This window comes from Falco naumanni, chromosome 2, assembly GCF_017639655.2.
Source record: "Falco naumanni isolate bFalNau1 chromosome 2, bFalNau1.pat, whole genome shotgun sequence".
NCBI lineage: Eukaryota > Metazoa > Chordata > Aves > Falconiformes > Falconidae > Falco > Falco naumanni.
The window spans coordinates 11649729-11671400 of NC_054055.1; positions in this window are offsets into that span (position 1 = coordinate 11649729).

The following is a 21672-nucleotide window of genomic DNA, read 5'->3' on the forward strand; positions in this document are numbered from 1 at the left end:
TACCTTCATAAAAGGGAAGAATTTCTTTCCGTAAGGAAGTTCATTGTTCTGCTGTATGCAAATCACTGACTGTTGACAAATACATATTTATATTTATGTGTATGTGTATATTTATGTATATATGTTTATGTTTATGTATGTGTATATGAAAGTGTATGTACACATTCTTATCTGTCTGAATTTATTTTTTTGAAAACTCAGGAGCTCATTCAATCCTGAAGTGAAATGTTTCATTTCAGATTCGAGCTGCTTTTGGAATGAAAGTGGGAGTATGAAGCAGAACAATTCATCCTGAATCAAAGTGATTTAGCATTCCCTGAATGGCTTTTGCTACTTTTTACATCCGAAGCTGTTAAAACTGAGACAACTGAGAAAAATATTTTAGTGTTGACAAAGCTTCAGCTTTCCCCCCCTCCTCCCCACCGAAAATTTGATTCAATTAATAGATACTGGCTGGTTTTATTAGGATTTCACACAGCTATCAAGGTCTATCCACAGATACCTGACAAAAACTGATTCCTATTCCTCAGCTGTATATCTGGAATCTGTGGCTAATGTGAATACAGCAAAACATTGCTTGAGTATTTCCCCTCAACAGGCACAGAGACCCTTCTGTATCCTCAAATGTTGTTAACTTGTTTCTCATAGGATGTATAACAGCAATTCAACCATTTCCACAATAAGACTTCTTTGTTTAAGGGCCACTCTATCTTGTCAGGTTGAGAGGATCTCTATTTTATCCATCAAGAACAAGGCTAAAGAGGCAACAGCTCCTTAGAACCACCCTGTTCCAGCACAGAGCCTGCTGGTGGTTTAGGTCCCCATGCTGCTTCCTAATATTCTCTAGGTGGCTCCAACCCAGCTCAGCAAACCCTGACAGGAGCACTGCAAGGTCTAGTAGTAAAACAGAAAACAATACGTAATTTCCAGTTGTGAGTGATCCCAAAAGACGCAAAGAGTTACAGGAGTCTTGTCTAACACTAGTTAGTAGCATCATCTGTTTTTCCTATATCAAATAGCAGTATGTTTGCTTGTTTGTAATAGCCTGGTTTGCTTGTTTTCCTGTGTTTATTAAAACCAGTACTTTCGGGTAGATTTTGGAAAGGGAAAACTGAACAGTTTGTGAAATAAAAGCTGAAACCAGAGTCCCTCAAGCAATGGCTCCATTGTAACAATTTTTTCAGTGCTCTAACTGTCGAGAGATGCCCCCTTCATTTGTACTTGAATAAATCTATGCAGAAGTGACATGAAAAGAGCAAATAATGGTTGATGGAGAGCAAATGCATTAGACAAACTCTCCCACAAACTACACATATTAGTACCATTGGAGACCAGAGGGATTAATCCACAGATGGTAAATTGTATGACATGTATGCAAGCTGACAAGGACTTTCAACCTTCAATTATTGTACTAAATAATTTTCTATTTAATGTGAGATTTCTGCCCCTGAACTTTGCTTTATATTATTATTTGCTAGAGGATTACTGTCAGCTTCAGGGCTAAAGTACTTCTGAGACTGAAAAGTGCCATTTACAGCTACCGGTTGAAAGAGAGAAGATAAAATTAGAATCCGAGATGACTTACTTGTTCAGGTGAAGTCACAAATCGGCCCTAGAGGCAGATACTCTGGAACAAAATCGACCAACAGAAAATGTTACTGAGCTGCTCTTCGATCATAATTTCACCGCAGTCAGTACTGTAAACACCAAGCACACAGATGGCAAAGCATCAGTGTCAGCTGTGAATGCTGCCTATGAGCTATTGGAAACACTCATTTTCTCATTCCTTCTTCCACCCCGGTGTAACTCTGCTGCTGCAAAACTGACACAGCCCTGCAGGAGGGCAACCGAATTTGTGACGGAAAGCCTAGGGAGCTTTAGTCTCTAACCACAGAGTGGGAAAGGGCTAGCGGCATCCTAAAATCCAGGTCAAAACAGGGAATTATTTCTATTTTTCACTTCTAAAGAGGCTAGTTCTTTGGGGAAAGGCTGATTGGACAAACATTTTGTAAGACACAGCTGCAGTGAACCATCAGACAGTGAGTTCCCAGGGGCACTGGAGGCAGATACGTATAGGAAACTTGGAGGAGAAAAGGCAGCCTTGGGAGACCAGTGCTGCTAAGAGCTGCTTTAAATGTGAACCACGACCTTATAACTGTTAGGAGGCTATTCTACTCCATGTCTGTTTTCAATTTGTAGTCATTTTGACCTCAAAATGGCCAAAGAACGCTTCAAAAGCCAAGCTTGTCACTCACTGTTTGCAATGTTCTTTCCTTTCATCCTACATGGAAAAACCAGCATAGACTGCTTGTCCTGAAGCTTTAAAAGAATAAGCACTGCTGGCACCACAGCAGTGTTTGCCTGGTTAGCTAAAGGTCTTCACAGCATGGCATACAAGCAGTAACAGGTCTTAATCTTACTCATATTTTACTCATACTTAATCTTACTCATACTCAAAATTACATAGAAATATTATTCACAGAATAATGTCAGCCAAACAGTTATGAATCCAATCAAAATTAGCCTAGAGACAGCAGTCTGTTATCTGCTTGCCGGTAAATCTCCTCTTTGAACAGGAAATAAATCGCTGTGGTAACGGTACCATATTTTTTTGCCATTTTTTGTTAAATCTTTCTTTTCCACAAAGGAATAGGTTGACTGTTCAAGATAAAACAAGTTTGCAGCAGGTGCTGCAAAATATATAGTGAGAGCTAACAGCCAAAGCTGCCTCTGCAGAAAGATAAGTGCACCTTAGGACAAGCAGCGACGCTAAAGTTCACTAAGGATCCAGCAAAATGACTGACCAGAGACAGAGAACAAATTTCAAAAAGAAAGGTAGAAGCCCATAAAATGTCCTTTCTCACCACCATACAAGCTGCTCAGAGGAAAATAAATGGATCATCAGGGTACTTCCCACATAGCTTTCTTTGCTTGGCAATGTGTAGAAATGGTGGTGGAGGGATGACACCTGTAACCAAGCTTATGCCCCATTACTTGGTTGCCATTGATTGGCTTGATCTAATCAGCCACTGAACCCTAAATATAAATGTGCACTTGGCCTCTGCACAAAAATAAGCAAAAAATTGGCATAGGGTCAGGTGAAAGCTCTGCTATGGCATGTCGAAGTAGACAAGGACATGATTACTTTTGATGCAACCCTACCCAGCCTTCACGGCTGTCACCTCTTGTCCTTCTTGTCTAGCGGCTTCTTATCCAGCATCTTTGAAAAGTATCTATCTATGATCAGGGCATGTAGCTTCTTTTTAAAACCAGCATTTTGCTTTGCTGAGGTGTTCTCAGGTGTGAAGGGAAGTAGATGGAGCAAAGGGAGTTTCCTGCCACTACTAAACAGAATCTATTATCTTTGGCTGAGTTTTTTGTTTTAGTGAGATTATTCTTCTCAACAACGTAGCCATAAATGAAACAGCTATACAAATAGGACAACACATTGCACTTCTGAGACCAAAATGAGCAGCAGAAGGGGATTTATCTCAGCCTGGAGAGGCTTTGTTGCTGGGGGGAAACAACACACGTTTCAGTATCTGGATGTTTGTTATGTGGAGTTTTTTTTGCAAAATGCTCTTCCACATGCTGTAGCTCCACTCATCCTTTATTGCAGTGTGCTAGCAACAAAGCTTACTGCTTTCAGCAAGTGAAGCTTATGCTGATGCAAACTTTTCAGATCCACTCATTAATCTAGCATCTGGAAGCCTGTTACTCAGAGCTACAAGGTTACTTTAACTCTCCCAGTGGCTTACGCCTCTCCGCAAGACTTTCCATTTTGTGAAACTATTAGTTACTGACTGTGTTACGTGGAGAAAGAAGCTGAAATTTGTTAGTGATCGTGCTCTCAGCAGTCATCCAGTTATAAAGCAATGCACCTGGAAATCTCTTGTCTGTAGTGCAGCACAATTAAGGTACTAAGTCACCTATTACAGCTTCCTTCAGTCCCAACTTGTGCTTAATTTTTAAGGTTATTGAACGGGCCATTTGAAACAATGTTAGCACAAATTTAAAAAATCTTTACCGTCTTCATCTTGAATGCCAGCAGGCTCATTTGACCTGAGAAAGTACTGAGATCACCTGTAACGTCCTAAGGATGGACAAAAAACCCATGCAATTTTTGTTCATTCTTTTGGTATCAGACTTTGTTATCATCTAACTACAAGGCTAATCAAACCCCGAAAGGCAGACTAAAGGCTATTTCTGGTTGTTATTCTAGTATGATATACAACCGTTGAAAGAAACAATGAAAAAATCTAGACTGATTTTTCTGGAGCCAAACTGAAATAAGGATTTGTGGGCTAATCTAAACAAGACAGAGAATTTGAGTGCTGTGGAAGGGAAATTTCCCCTGAAGACATTTCCGAGATGCATCTGAGCTTTGTTAAATAAAAGAAATTATTTTTCTTTTGACTTAGCAGACAGTCACTTACATCCTGATCCAATGATTTCTGTGGTACCTTCAGACACCTTGCTGCCTTAGGACACAAGTCCTAAGAGCTTGTAAACCACCAGCATTTCTTCACCTTTACATTTGATTATAGACATATATTTTGGGCAATGACAAAGCATGCTTCTAACTCTAACAAAGTAGTACCACAAATATGGGTTATTTTAAGAAAAACCCAGCACTACCAAAAGAAAAAAAAAAGTTAAATCATTAAACACAATCTTGTAAATCTTCCCTAATTATTCCTATTCATATTCATATTTAAGGCCCAATCCACAGCCATTCCTAAAAGCAAAGTCAGCATCTCCTGAGACAACTTGTTATCTCTGTATGGTTTCCCCAAAGCTATTGTCTCCAGCTTTTGCGACAGGTCTTTTTATCTTCTGGCAATTCAGGTACTTTAAGCAAGGAGCATTATTTAGAAAATAGCTTTGAATAAGTTCTGGTCACATTCCTCTGTGTCATCGCTCTGCTTTTCTTCCTCTGGCTACTTGTGCCTCATCCTGAGAGAAAATCCTTTGCCATATAGTGCTGCAGCCTAGCAAACATTTTGGAGGGGAAGACAAGGGCCTGGGACAGTTATAGTGTCTTTAAGAAGCAGAAATGAAAGCCAGTGTGAAAATATTTTTATTACAATGGGGGAAAGCTAAATGCAAAAATGCACTTCTAATGGATGAGCAAATGCTGTCTTTAGCACTCTTCTCTTTGAGGAGAGAAACTCCAAGACCTCTTCCTCATCAGAAATAATTAAAATTACTTGTCTTCTTGTGAATTTTGTATCTAAACATCATGATTTTCTCTTTGGTTTGAAAGCTTTTTTGGGAATGCACTAGAATATTTTTTTAAAAAAATCCTTTGTATGGATAAATGCATAGTGCTATATTGTATAGATAAATGTATAGTGCTATATACTGTGTCAAAATCACTCACTCCCAACTACGGAATTAAGCTGGCAAAGAAGTACAGAGTAGGTGTCTCAGCTGAAATGGAGAAGTGCAGGTGTGCCGAGGAGCCCTCTGCACAGAAAAAAGCAGAGGGAAAAAATACAATTAAAAAAATTAAATTCCTGTATGTTAATATTAAGCCATTTGTATTTGACTTTGATGTGATCAACAAATATTATTTAGCTATTTATCTTCCTCTTTTAGAAAAAAAAATAAATGGCCATTTTCCCAATTAAGAAGGATCATCTTAAATCCCCAGTACTCAGACTTCCAGGGGACATTTCCATTCCTTTCCATTAACTGTCCTAAATATGAGTTGGACTATTTTTTGCCTTGTTACTAAAGGCCTTATAGCGATTGACGGGAAGAATGTAGTCTTCTCACCTAACCTCAGACATTTAGAACAGTCATGAACATGGGAGCCGGTCACCAACATGTGAGCCAGTCACCTCAACCTGTCTCCTGTGGCAGTCACTGGGAAGAAGTAGGTCCAGTCATATCCATCTCACTGGTTTTAGGACAAAAAAACCCCAACAACCACCCCGTAATTTCAGTTACTCTGCATTGAGTGCAAAGGAAGCTGAGACAACCAGCTCAAACATATATGTCTACATCTGGTAAAATTAACCCCTATAAAATTGTCCAATGAGAACAGCAAACAAAAACTACTCCCAAATCTGTACTGAGATTAATGAAAAATGGTAATATTTCTACTGTTGCGTAAGGAGTGTATAAGGGGAGTATTACATTATATGGTCAAAAATTACAGGAAGGTTACTGGCTTTTATTAAAATCTAGAGGACCATAATCCATTTTGCAGTCACCAGTCTCTCCCTCCATTTACTTCATATACATTTGTGACCCAAACCCACTTAATGTAATCCCAGACACAATCTTTCCTGCATCTTTCATCTCCCTGTGGTGTTGTTCTTTTGTTATAATCTATTATGGACAAATGGTAGTTAGAGAGGTCTTCATAGCTTCCCAGAAACACAAACAGAGACGGGAGTGCACCCTGGGAAAGTTGTCTTGCACATAATTAGCAACAGAGCAGAGCTGCCATCCTCCCTGTCTGACAGTTTAGAATGTAGTTCTTTTTCTGAACACATGCCAAAGACGAGAGATTTGCCAAGCCCCACACAGGATATAGGGAAAAATACACAGAAGGGACATTTTCCTACCACTTCAGATGTCTTCTTGCTAGGCAGTTCAACTGAGAAATGGTACCTCATTTGGATGAAGCTCACATGTGCCTTTGGGTGGTAAAATCAGCTCATCTAAACTGGTGCTGAGTCACAGACTTTCCAATGGCTCCACAAACTTTCTCTAGTTACTTACTCAGTGCAGACTATTGAGTAAGGTACTGGATGTAATCCGCTGTTGTCCATGCCAATGTCTGGATGCTGAAACCCAGGCAGTCCTGGGTCACATAGTTTTAAGCTCTGTAGTTTCTTGTTTACAAACCCATCCTGTGCTACCTCTATAGAAGTGTAATTAAGAGTAATTTCTTCTACAGGTAAATCATACACAGCCAAAACATGAGTCCAAAACTATGCCCTGCCTCAGCTTTTCACACAGGGTTTTTGGTGGAAAAGCAGTATCTGGCTGAGGTCTATTGGAGTATGTGAGTCTGATTTTATGAAACTGTGTTCGGCACAGTGTTTATGTAGATTCTAAGCCATATTCTTGAGTGTACTGAGCCATTAATGTCTTCATCTTTTGGTTTTAGTACTTTACAATCATAGCAGATGTTTAGAAAATTGTGTTCATAGGATTTGATCTATTGCATCTGCTTCTTCTGATACATGCTATTTCTTCTAGCTCATTGCACTCTCTTTAACCTAAACAAAAACCCAAGAAATCTGATCTCATGCTTGACATTAATCAGAAAAAGAAAAGGAAATTATGCTTACATGTACTTATAGGAACTTATTTGTAAACCAGAACAAGTATCATAATTTAAAAGTTGCTCAGGTTCTCTGAATACCATTGTTCATCTCTGTCAGTTGCCTAAAACCATCATCTAAATAAGGAGAAAACGTATTTTTAAATGATGGTTGGGATTAACATCATCACACAAAAATTATCATAGGAGGCAGGGGAGCCAAGTCAACAGCAGCAGCATGCTGTGGGCTGCCTTGCCTTCAGCCTCTTCTATAGCTTTGAACTTTGGGCCTCATTTTATCTATCTGTAGAAAGGACAGTAGGACAACTGTTCTTACTCCTGCTGTTAAAGCACTTTGAAATCACTTGGTAATACTGATCTATAAAAGAGCTAACTGTCATTACCGCTTCATTTCCTGCAATTACTTTCTGCATACTTCCATGTTCCAGCTCTCCATTTTACCATTTTGGGAAAAGTTTGCCTTGAAGACAAGGGAGACCAAACATCTTGCTATCTTGATTTGTGTTTGCCCTGGTCAAATGTGCTATACTATAGCCACTTCTTGTGCAGCTAAAAGCATACCAGTAGTTAGTTACAATTATCTTGTGGAAACCACATACTGGGGAAACTCTGACTTCTCCCCATATAGGATTTACCCACAGTTCTGTTGGGCCAGGAGACATCACTTGGTAAGTCATTTCCAAGCTACTTGCCCTGGGTCTTTAAGTTATGCCTTTTTGGCTTCCATTTATCCCATGTAATGTGGGGTACTTAAGGTGCTGACATTCTGACTTGCCTTTTGAAGGTGCTCATCTCTCCTCATTGGCTGTGCTCCAAGGCACTTTTTACTTAGCTCTGTGTTTTATCTATATATTGAAAAAGAAGATCACTGAGAGGTTAGAGTAATTGATCTCTAGGTCAAACCAAAGAAGATGGGGTTTGGACTGGAAATACCAAGCATTGCAGTCAAAATATATACAACAGGTGCCTATCAAGACATATTTAATGGATGACTTTTGGTTCCAGAGATACCAAGTTGTTTCAGATTCATTCCATCTAGATTCTAAAAGTTAGTTACACATTATAAAACATTTATATATGCTTTGCCTATATCACTGTAGAATCACAGGCAGCCTTATGCACCAATTCATTCTACTGCCTCAGAAACCTTCCTTAAAATGAGATTGATAGCTCTCTACAGCTCGCTTTATCTTTTTTTCTCTCTCTTGTCTACAAAGGAAGCCTAAGAAAGATAATCAATTGCCCACACATACGTACTTCATCCTGTTTCAGAAACCCTAGAGTATCTGAAACATCCATAAGGGACTGGCAGGTATGGCATAGGATCTACAGGTGGTCTTCTGGCACAGTAGAGAAAAACGAGGTGGAATATCTTAGATCATCTCAAATCACAGAAAACATTTTGTATGTGCGTGGCTGAGCCCACCCTATATGAATGATTAGTTCGACTAGACTTCTACCTTTAGATGAGGTAGTGAAGGGTTTTTTGGGGGGTGAGGTTAATCCTGCCTCTAGTGCTCAGTTTAGGTGTCTTGGGCTGGACTTGGTTGCTCACACAATCAAGTATGGGTTGAGGTGCTTTAAAGGTATCCTATCTGAACACCAGCTGCCACTCCAGGATAGAGATCTTATGTAGGTCCTGCATCACACCTACCAACAAACATATCTAATTGCAGTAAACGCCTATGTGTTGCCCACTAACTCAAGACAAGGTCTACATTGTCTCAGTTTAAGAAATTCAGTCCTTTGTTATCCAGGCCTACCAAGCCTGGCCCTGCTTCAAAAAGAAGTGCTCAGGCACAAAAGCTAGACATCTATTCTGCTTACAACCAGACATTTCCTATAGTATACCCTCTTCTCAACACTGGGAGTATCTGTGCAGCCTATAATTTCTGCCAAAGCCCATAAAGAGCTATGTTTGTACATTTGCTTGCTGAAATCCAAAATGATTTTGTGCTACATTATGCTTCCCAAGCTGTGATTCAGCATGAAATATAAGGACACAAATATATTTGGATCAAGGTGGCAGGGAGCGGTCCCAAGTACCTCTGAAAGAGAACCTCCATTACAATTAGTTTATGCATAAATGTAAACAGAGAAGAGAGAAAAAACACAAACATCCCAACAATGAATAACAAAAGGAAAGGAATGCTGGTTACAAGAGCCATGTTGTAGCTGAAGGAACAGAAAAGAGGACACAAGTAAGGACCAAAGAGCAAAATGCTGAACTACAGAAAAAAGATTAAAAGTGTACAAATAACCGGGTGGTGGAAAATACCCATGTAAACATCCCTTGCAGCAAAGAAGGCATATACACTTCTACGTAGAGGCAGAACTATACACAGTAAATTATGTGAAAGATAGGAAGAACTGTTGACATCAGCCTGGCATGTCAGGTTAATTCATGTTGTCATGCTGAGTCTGGTCGGGGCTTCAGTGATTAACAGGCTTGAGTTATGCACTTCTTTTGATCAACATTTTGGAAATACCACTGGAACACATATATGACTATTGGAAGTCAAATGCAACAGAAGTTAGTTTGGAAAGTGCTGTATGAAGTGTTACGCACATGCTTACTGTTGATAATGATGTTCATAACTAAGAGTACAAGTTGATAGCTAAGGGTACACTTTCTCAGAGCCTGGCACTCAGGTGCTGTGGTCTAGAATGAGTGCTGGAAGTTTACAGAAGAAATTCAGAAAGTTTATTCTCGGAAATACTTCGTAGATCTGTCTCTAAAAGGTTAGTCCATAGTTTGAAGTAAGGTTATTAAAAATTGCAAAGTTTATTATGAAAGACAGAAAGTAAAAAAAAGGAAACTATTCCAAATAACTTCCCATTTGGAAGCCCATTAGGCTTAACATAGCTCCTCTCAATAAAATACCCTGATAGGTCTTTTCTATGCCTAGTCACAAATTACACAGACCTGATTCAACTCATGATCAGTCTGCCCTAGTCACATGAATTCAAATTTCTGCATTAACTTCAAGTTGCAAATCCCTTCATTCTTAGAGATCCTAAAATCTAAGGGCAGAGCTTTCAAAGTCAAAGTTCTATATGCAACCATACCACTGTGCTAACACCTATATGATGCTACTGGACTTGGACAGGAAGAGAATTTCTTATCCTGTCAATGTTTTTAAGATTTCACCTTCCCCCCTGCCTGCCCCCATCCCCCCCCGTCCCATCCCCTCACCCCACCCCCACCCCTTCCAACTGGTATACCAACAAAGTTTTTTCTCAGTGGTAAAGGAGGAAAAAAGAGAGACACAGAAAATGCTGTGAAGCCTGTTGATCAGCTGTTACTGATCCTACTGCTACTGCTCTTGGATGCTGTGTCCTCTGAATTTGCCCTGAGGTTGCTGTATTCTGAGCTGATTTACGAACAGTAAATCTACTTTCCTCAGTCCACTGCACATTCTGAGACATTTCAGATCCTTTGCAAAAGCCAAGCCCCATTCCAAAAGTGGAGGCAATATCACAGATGTGAGAACTGACTACCTGTTTCCCAGATGGAAATTTAGTAAAGGAGGACACCTGACAAATTAGTACATTAATTTTTTGCCTTTGGTAATAAGAAGAAAGAAGTATGTAACTATGATGAGATCAAGATGAGGCGTGGCCTTTTTAAGTGAGAATTATTTATTAGAGAAAAGAGCAATTAACTACAGCACAAAGAGACAGTGCCCACAATGATCGACTTCCAGCTTTGTTTTTCTTGTTTACCAGGGTCCAAACGCCTTTTTTTTTTCTTAATTTTTCTACAGCATCAGAGACATCTAGTGGCTGAAAAGCATAAAAGGACATATGCTGACAGGTCCTACTCCCTGAAATCCAGGAGAAAAGATGGGCCAGTCACCCAGTCCAATAGAGCTGAGGGAAAAGAAACTAATATTCCTTCTGCTTTTGCCACTCCCAAAATATGGAGCTGGGAAAAGAGAATAGAGGTGGGTGAATGATGGTACAAAGTAGATGGGGGCATGGGAACATGAGAGTACTGAGAAATACTGGTATCTTAGCCTGGAGTGTAAAGCAACTCAACTGAACCTTGTGAAATGTAAGCCTAAATCTCACTCAGTTCCTGTCTTGAATCTCATGCTAAACAAAAAGGGCTGTTTTTGTCACAGCCCTCGGAACGGCAACATAGAACATGACTGGTAATATAACTCAGGTCATCAGCTGTTACATGGAAATCAAAGAGGTTTTTGGAAAAAACAAGCAGATAATCTCCTGCCTACTGCTGAGAAAATCACCTTGTTGCAAACTAGAAAGACTATAATAGGCTGGAATTCAGCAGTTGGCTGGACGTAATAGGACAGTTTTCTCCCTGCTGCAATTCTGTTGTAACCAGGGAGTTATAGAGCATATCAGTTTGGCCCAGTGTATTTCAATAACACAAAGGTTCCTTCTTAAATAATAAAAAAAAAAAACCGCCAACGTATAGTTCAAATCTTGACTTCTATTACTTGTAGTTAAAAGATTCTATTAAAAAAAGGGCTTCCATGCCAGTGCACTTGTAATTCATGATTCCTAAGGGAAACCAGAGTTCATGGAGACATGGTGCACACCTATGTCTTATCCCCAAAAGGAAGAGGTACATTGAGACACACACAGTGTTCATCAGCCCTATAGTGCAGATGAAATCTACAGACTCTCCAGGCAGTTTTGCTATTATTATAAGCAATATTGAGATTGTATAGAAAATGAGGTGGTTCATAAATACAAGCACACACTTCTGTACATTTTCCTTTAGGCAGTTACACCTAGTCCATTTGGGATGAGATAGAATATCTGTTCTCTTAACGTTGTGTGTAAGTTGCACAAACCTGTATAAGCAGACCGTGCAGAAGGTGGATATGCATTGCTGACTTACAACATTTTGTTGCTAAGTGTAAAGTAAGGGCTCATTTTTCTTACTGCTTCATACTGGGTCATGCACAGCCCTTTTGGGACAAAAGACAAAGAAGACAGCTTCCCAAAGAGTATCTGAGGATGATAAGCCAGGAGAAACCTCTGGGATTCTAGGTGAGGCATGGAAGACACAGGAGAGGAGAGATGTAGCCATAAGGAAACACCAGGGAAGGGATTGTCCCCTGTACTCCGCACTGGTGAGGCCGCACCTCAACCACTGTGTTCAGTTTTGGGCCCCTTACTAGAAGAAAGACATTGAGGTGCTGGAGAATATCCAGAGAAGGGCAAGGAAGCTGATGAAGGGGCTGGAGCACAAGTCTTATGAGGAGCAGCTGCGGGAACTGTTGTGGTTTAGCCTGGAGAAAAGGAGGCTGAGGGGGGACCTTATCACTCTCTACAGCTGCCTGACAGGAGACCGTAGCTAAGTGGGTGTTAGCCTCTTCTCGCAAGTAAGAAGTAATAAGAGGAAATGGCCTCAAGTTGCACCAGGGGAGGTTTAGATTGGAGCTTGGGAAAAATTTCTACACAGAAAGGGTTGTCAAGCATTGGAAGAGGCTGCCCAGGGAAGTGGTTGATTCACTGTCCCTGGTAGGTATTTAAAAGACCTGTAGGTGTGGAGCTTAGGGACATGGTTTAGTGATGGACTTGGCAGTGTTAGGTTAATGGTTGGACTTGATCTTAAAGGTCTTTTCCAACCTAAACAATTTTATGGTTCTGTAAGGGAGTCTGCAGTGCCCACAGAAAACAGGAAACCACTGGAAAGCTTGGGGAGGAAACAGTCCTACCAAGCCTCAGAGGAGATGGAAAGCAAGAGATTTTTCGTAGATCATCCTCATAGTTTGTTCCAAATTAAACTCTAACATTGAAGATTCAAAGCCCTCCATGTGTCCTTGGTATGCTCTCCTGAAGGGTACAGTGAGAGTGGATGCGCTTTCAGAGTACTGTACACAAGAGGACCCAGTTTTGCCAAGTGTATTGCAAACCAGAGTGAGGCCATGGTGGAATGAATATAACACAGCCACTTATGCCAGCATAAGGAGACAGTTGTGCAAGGGAGGAAGTGTGAGACCCAACCTCTTTCAACCTCTCTAATTACGCTTTAGGCATGCACATTCTCTACTTTCAAGAGAACAGAGGCAGTTTTCCCTTCTTCTTCATGCACACCAGGGCAAGCCGAGCCTGTAAGCCATGTACAAACTGCAGAAGGATTTGATACACTGAATCTACAGATCAATAATGAATTCTAAGCTTTTGAATTAATGAAAAATATAATAGGCTCTTTCCTAGCCCAGGTACTCGGTTTATTATTTTTACAACTGAGGATTTTGTTTCATCTGCCCAAATTATCCTCTAATTGTCTCATTCTGTTTGCATATAAGCCTTTGGTCCAGGTTATCAAATGCAACGTATCAGGTATGTATTTACTCTACAGACCAGCCTTCCAGTGGAAAGATGCAGTGGCCCTCATTCAGAAAGTGTTAAAAAACCCCTTGGCTCTGGCATCACCATGGATTTCTCAATCTGCTTCTTCCTTTTTTCCCTAAATGTCTTTGTGTTCCTGTCAATACCATAACTGCCTCTCCACAATAGCCATTATGTTCTGTCATGTCAGTTATCCAGAGCACCTGTTAAGCTGACCCATCATACAGTAACTGGGAGTCACTTACACCCTATTTTTTGGCTGGTGACCAAGATGCTCCAATTGATTTTTTTTTCCCCACTAATTCCCGGCAAGATCAATGCACAACTGAAATTCAGTGCCACACAGCTCCCTTCATCACTGTAATCATATAGCTGGCTGCAGCATGCAGGAGACACAAGGGCAGCAAAAAATAGGTAGAATCGAAGATAAGGTACATATTATGCTGCAAAATGTTTCCATCAGCCAAACGGCTTCAAGTTTACTACACATTGCTGCCTCCTCCAAACCAATGCTCTCACATCCCACAGGGATTGTATCTCTGTTCATGTAGCAAGCAGTTTAATTTCTGTGCTGGTCTGTACCTGTGTAAAGGCTCATCTTTGTTATCTATATCTGGGGATGCAATTTGACTATATATAAGTAGAAACTTGCAGATAAATGATGCGACGTAACAAGGTACCTTACCCCTTATCTTAATCTCTTGATAATAGCTCCCTGTTTTTCATCTCTCCAATGGCTTCACTTTATCTGTTCTGATTTGAATCTAGCCAAGCTACTGCAGGAGACACAACACTTTTCTGCCTTATTTAACTAAGTGACAAAATTACGAGGAGATGATGATTACCCTGGTTATTCCTATGTTAAAAAAGTAAACAGGATGAGCACACAGCTTCAAGCACTGGGGCATGATCATCCATGACAGCTAACTGCTGGCAAGCTCCTTGTCACAGTCATGGCCAGTGTCCACACTCCTGGAACATCCCTGGGATCAGTGAGGAATGGCACAGACCAACCTGGTGACTGTTCCCAGTCACTTGAATACCTAGAAGTTATCACCTCTCTAAGAGAAAGAGTTAAGTTCTGTGGGTGTGAGGTGCCCTGTGCTGCTCAACCAGCCCAGGCTTATTTTATCTATTAAACCCAGTGCAGATGACTAGTATCAGTCTTGTTCAAACAGTCTCTCACTAGTCTGCCAGAATTCTCAAACAGAGCTAATGATAACCGATAAAGGTGTTTTTATTTCAGCTTGAGGGCCCAAAGGAGCCTTTATCATTCATAATTTTTCTTTTTCTCTTGCATTTATTCATTCAACTTTCCAAAGAACAAGAGCAGCCATATGAATACATTGATCAGTTTTGAAGGTATTGGTGTGCCTTCAGTGTCTTTGCGTTATTTTCAAATTTCACTCCTGCAGGTTTAAGGCTTGAAGAGGCACTGAACAATATCTGATGTTGAGTTTTTGCAACATAAGAATTGGAATATACTAACTGTATTATATAGCTTTTAATCGCTCTGCTTTTCTTTTTAAATAAGAGGGCATGAATCATAAAATCACCTACATCCCTTTATTAAATGGTTAGCACCAGGAAAAGGATTCATCAGAAGTCCATTGACTGTCATACGGCTACGAGTTTCCCCCTCAGCAAAATTAGCTATATGATCAAAGCTTATTTCAAAGAATCAGTAAGTCAAGCAGACTTGTATAAAACAGAAACAGTATTTTTTACAAGGTTTCAATACTCTAGGTATCTGCCTAAACAATCTATGCTGTACTATGTATCACAAAATTGCCCATCCTCTGTACCTATGTTACTCCAAACTATAGAATCACAGAATCATTATATTTTTTAGGTTGGAAAAGACCTCTAAGATCATCAAGTACAGCCATAAACCTAACACTGCCAAGTCCATCACTAAACCATGTTCCTAAGCACCATATCTACAGGTATTTTAGATACCTTCAGGGATGGTGAGCCAACCACTTCCCTGGGCAGCCTCTTCCAATGCTTGATAACCCTTTCAGAGAAGAAATTTTTTCCTAATCTCCAGTCTGATCTCCAATGTAAACCTCCTCTGGCACAACCTAAGGCCATTTCTTCTTGTCCTGTCACTACTTACTTAGGAGAAGAGACCAATTCCCACCTGCCTACAACCCCCTCTCAGGCAGCTGTAGAGAGCAATAAAGTCTCCCCTCAGCCTCTTTTTCTCCAGGCTAAACACCCTCAGTTTCCTTAGCCGCTCCTCATAAGACTTGTGCTCCTTCACCAACTTCCTTGCCCTTCTCTGGACATGCTCCAGCACCTTGATGTCTGTCTTGTAGCAAGGGGCCCAAAAGTGAATACAACATTCAAGGTGCAGCCTCACCAGTGCTGAGTACAGGGGGACAATCCCTTCCCTAGTCCTGCTGGCCACACTGTTTCTGATACAAGCCAGGATGCTGTTGGTCTTCTTGGCTCATGTTGAGCTGGTGATCAACCAACACTCCCCAGGTCCTTTCCCACCGGGCAGCTTTCCTGCTGCTCTTCCCCCAGCCTGTAGTGTAGTGGTGTGACCCAAGTGCAGGACCCAGCACTGAGCCCATTGAACCACATACAACTGGCCTCAGCCCATTGGTCCAGGCTGTCCAGATCCCTCTGCAGAGCTTCTTGCCCTCCAGCAGATCAGCACTTCCCCCTAGTTTGGTGTCCTCTGCAACCCTACTGAGGGTACCCTCAATCCCCCGTCCAGATTGTTTATAAAGATACTAAAGAGAACTGGCCCCAGTCCTGAGCCCTGGGAACACTGCTTGTGACCAGCCACCAGCTGGCTCTATCTCCATTCACCACCACTCATTGGGCTCAGCCATCCAGCCAGCTTTTATCCCAGCATAGAGTACAGCCACCCAAGCCAGGAGCATCCAGTTCCTCCAGGAGAAAGCTGTGGGAGGTGGTGTCAAAGGCTCTACCAAGGTCCAGGTAGACAGCATCCACAGCCTTTCCCTCATCTGCTAAGTGAGTCAACTTGTTGTAGAAAGAGATCAGGTTACTCAAGCAGGACCTGCCTTTCATAAACCCATGCTGGCTGGGCCTGATCACCTGGTTGTCCTGCATGTGTCACATGATGGCACTGAAGATGATCTTGCTCCATAAGCTTCCCTGTCACTGAGGTCAGGCTGGCAGGCCTGTATTTCCCTGGATCTTCCTTCCTACCCTTCTTGTAGATAGGCATCAAATTGCCTAACTTCCAGTCAACTGGGACCTCCCTGGTTAGCCAGACCTGCTGATAAGAGTTGGAAAGTGACTTGATGAGCACTTCTACCAGCTCCCTCAGTACCCTTGGGTGGATCCCATTCAGCCCTGGAGAACTGTGTGTGTCTAAGTGGTGTAGCAGGTCACTGATAATTTTCCCTTGGATTATGGGGGTTTCATTCTGCTCCCTATCTCTGCCTTCCAGCTCAGAGGGCTGGGTACCCAGAGAACAACTGGTGTTAATGTAAAGACTGAAGCAAAGGAGGCATTAGTCCCCTCAGCCTTTTCCTCATCCTTTGCCGCTACGTTTACCCCCACATCCAATAAGGGATGCAGATTCTCCTTAGCCCTCCTTATGTTACTAATGTATTTATAGAAACATTTTTTATTGTCTTTTACATCAGTAGACAAATTAAGTTCTAGCCAGGCTTTGGCCCTTCTAATTTTCTCCCTGCATAACTTCATGACATCCTTATAGTCCTCCTGAGTGGTTTGCCCCTCCTTCCAAAGGGCATAAACTGTCTTTTTTCCCTGAGTGCCAGGCAAAGCTCCCTGTTCAGCCGGGCCGGTCTTCTGCCCCGCTGGCTCCTCTTTCAGCACATGGGGACAGCCTGCCTCTGTGCCTTTAGGGTTTCCTTCTTGAAGCACGCCCAGTCTTCCTGGGCTCCTTGGCTCTTCAGGGCTGCCCCCCAAGGGACTCTCTCAACCAGGCTCCTAAACAGGCCAGAGTCTGCCCTCCAGAAGTCCAAACTAGCGTCCTGCTGACCCCCCTTTCTTACTTCTCTGAGAACCTAAAACTCTTATCAATTTCATGATCGCTGTGCCCAAGGTGGTCTCCAACCATCACATCACCTGCAAGTCCTTCTCTGCACAAACAACAGGTCCAGAAGAGCACCTTCCCTAGTTGGCTTCCTCACCAGCTGTGTCAGGAAAACCGCATGTATCAGTAAAACCCTATTGGGAATTTCTGCATTTACTTTGCTGAAATTTTCCATCTAGATGATAACACAGCCATTCTTATAAGCCTATCTGCTGGTGTTACTAGGAAAATAAATCAGATCATGTCTATCTCTGAAATCAATCAAGTTCACCAGCTGACACTTACAAACCTCACTGCTTTCATTAAATGTCAGCAGGCTTTTCATTCCTTTTGCTTATTTATATTTCATTTTAAGTTTTCTCATAAATGCTCTATACTTAATGTCTTCCAAATCCATTACTTTCCCAGTTCTTTGATACATAGTATATCTCCTCTGCAAAATCATATATGGAGCCCTCGGGTAATATATTTTTCAGCCTATATGATAATATTCTAATTACTGTCTAATGGCTCTTCCTAGAAAAAAAGAAAACATAAAAAAGTGTAATTAAGCAAGCCATCCTAAGGCCATACCAATCCTAGAGGTTAACACAAAAAATATTCCTATATGTAGTGACCTCTTTAAATTATCACCCAATGAGTATTAAAATGTAGCTTTTCAGAGAACCAGTCATTAGTCCTTAATTACATGTCAGTTGCCATCATGAAAAAAAGAATATAAATAATCATTCCATGGTTTATATTAAATTGCATGTTGTATCAATATAACCAAGATTCCTCTCTTCAAATGAAATGATAAATATGCTCATAAGGTTTTCTCTTTAGCACACCTCAGCCTGCAACACTCGAACACATCTCACAGAAACGATTTCCTGACAGATTATTTGGAGTGAAAAATATTAGCTCCAAGCTGTATTAAAGTGTGCCATTAATAGCTGCAGAGCTTTTTCAGTAATCTAATGATTCCAACATTTTAAAATTCAATTTTCTGAAACCCTATGTTTGCACATTTGGATCGCCCACTTCCATAATTTATTATTTTAAAATTATGTTTATACACATCAAATTGTCCATTCATCAAGAGAAAAATGACATTGAGGCACTGGGTGCTGGAGCTGAGAATTTTAAAAAATAAGTATGTTTCTCTTGTATATGGAAAGTAGTAGTAAGAGTACTAAATCATCTTGTCTCTAGGAACACATATGAACTGTAAGCGAATGAGGTAGGCAATTTTGCTTAATTAGAATCAATAGTATCATCCTTTAATTAAACAATATTGATTGCATTATGCAGAGGGCAGCCTTGCAGAGGATATGTTTTAATGTGATTTCTGTTTGACTTGCAAAAATATGTCAGGGGTCAAATTGAACTTGTACATGGAATATCCCATTCAAGGAGACCAATCATTCTGAATTCACCTAGGTCCTTTCCATAAAGTATACAAGAGTGGAAATCCAATGTTAAATCTTTACAAAGAAAACAGAAGGCTTGAGGAAGATGTGAGCTTTTTTATATTTGTCCTCCACAGGAACTTTGGAGAAGTACAGCATCCTATTTTTCTCCTGTTTCCAGTGTCAGGAAGATCAATAGAGGAGTGCATGGATCAGGAACCTCATTGCTTTTGCAACATCTCCCATGCACGTACCGCACATGATTTCATGACAGTTCAAGGTATGGTACGATGAGAAAACAAAGTGGTCTCATGTGTCATCATTTTTTTTAAGACCTGAGTGCAGTAGCTTCCAGCTGTTATTGATATAAGCATGACACGCAGTCCCCAATGTTCCCATTTTCCTCTATATAGCCAAACTGAAAGTAATATCAGAATTGCAGAGTGCTGAACAGTGAAAATGTATTAAGCCACCAATTAAGTGCTTAAACACACACCATTTCATGTCAATAGCAGTGAGAAAAGGAATGGTCTTTAAAAAACAGCCTATGTAACTCCTTGATGTTCCTTTACAGTAACCAGCTAAGATATGCATCATGGGCAAAGTGAAATAAAAAAATGTGAAAAGCTTACTGTATGCCTATCTATGAAGTCCCTGCAGAGTGAAATTTAGCTGAGCTGTCTGAGGGTGGGGCCAGGGGGAGGGAGTATAAGTATATATAAGTGTGTGTCAGGAAATACACAAACATCAAGGAAATTTTCATGTTTAAAAATAAGGGGTCACTAATCATTAACTGCAGCTCTTTGCAGCAGCTACTTGTTTGCACACTGTAATTCTTACCATTATTAACCATCACTAGAATTTCAAGGCTGTAAAATTCTACTCAAGATCAGACCAACATTATTTTTTTAAAAAAGATACTGCAGTGGTTTAACCCCAGCTGGTGACCAAGTCCCACACAGCCGCTCGCTCTCCCTGCAGTGGGATGGGGGAGTAAAAGTGAGAAAACTCGTGGGTTGAGGTAAAGACAGTTTAACAGGTAAAGCAAAAGCCGCACACGCAAGCAAAGCAAACCAAGGAATTCATTCACCGCTTCCCACGGGCAGGCAGGGGCTCAGCCATCCCCAGGGCAGCCGGGCTCTGTCACATGGAATGGGGCCTTGGCAAGACAAATGTCATAATGTCAAATGTCCCCCAGATTATATACTCAGCATGACATCATATAGTATGGAATCATATGGTATGGAATGCCCCTTTGGACAGTTCAGGTCAGCTGTCCTGGCTGTGCCCCCTCCCAATTTCATGTGCCCCTCCAGCTCTCTCACCAGCGGGGCCCAAGAAACTGAAAAGTTCTTGACTCAGTATAAACATCACCCAGCAACAGCCAAAACCATCAGTGTGTTGTTAACATTGTTCTCACACCAAATCCAAACCTCAGCACTGCACCAGCTACTAAGAAGAAAATTAACTCTGTCCCAGCGAAAACCAGGACAGATACAGACATACCCAAAGAGGCAGCGCTGATACCTAAAGGCCTTCTGGGAAAGAACTGGAAGAGGAAGGGAAAAACTGATGCAGAGAGATGAAAAGACTCCCAGTCTCACAGTGGATTGCAGATGAAAAATCTTGCAGCCTTCAAAGTCCCAGTTTAGTGCTCTCAGACCTACTTCCCTCCTTTGTTTCTGGCAGCAGAGACTCATACCTCGGGTTTTGCTCTACAAGCACAGGTAGTTACACCCAGTTAAATGTCAGTGTGCGCTAGTTTCTCTCATTATGGTGTCCATGTCCTATACTGGACACACATACACACACACACACAGAGACATCTCCTTTTGGAGCACATCAAGAGTGGGGATCATGGAAATGCAAAAAACATGGAGGCGTTTAGACCCTTGCATCTGTGGAGCATGTATAGGGGATTTCCATGTGTCAGTGTGCATGGCAGTACACAGGACAGTCTTTCTGCAACTCCCTGCTGCTTTTCCCAGTCCATCAGCAGAAATGGTAACACGTGCTCTCTGCATGGCTGGAATGCAGCTGTGCATTCATGGACTGTAAGAATGGGCACCTGACCTGCTGATGGAAAACATAAAAGCCAATAGTTACTCCCATCAGTAAATGGGATAACAATGCAACACTCTCTCCACCAGCAAAACAAAAAAGGTGTTATGGGTATGATCATCACTCCATCAGCAAACAGCAAGGGCAGCAGTGAAGAAAGTTACCTCCATTTATTTCCATATATTATATTGATTGGGAGTAACATTCAGGTCAACTTTTCCTCCAGTCTTTTAAATGAAATTATATATTTATTCAATTGATCATATTCTAAGTAGTCTCCATTTCAAAGCTTCCCTTTCTGGGTTATTTTCCCCCAGCTATCATTAACACAATGCCAAGGCTAATGAACCACTCAATGGAATATAAATACTAATGAGGTGTGCTGGACTCGCTAGTTGGCAGGCCTGTAGGGGGAAGCAAATTGAACAGGTGAGCAAAACCATATAAATGTATAGCTGTTATGCACAGAACACTCTAGATGGTGTTTGGGTTTGATTTTTTAACCCCTTAGTCCTTCATATTCCTTGTTCTTTAGC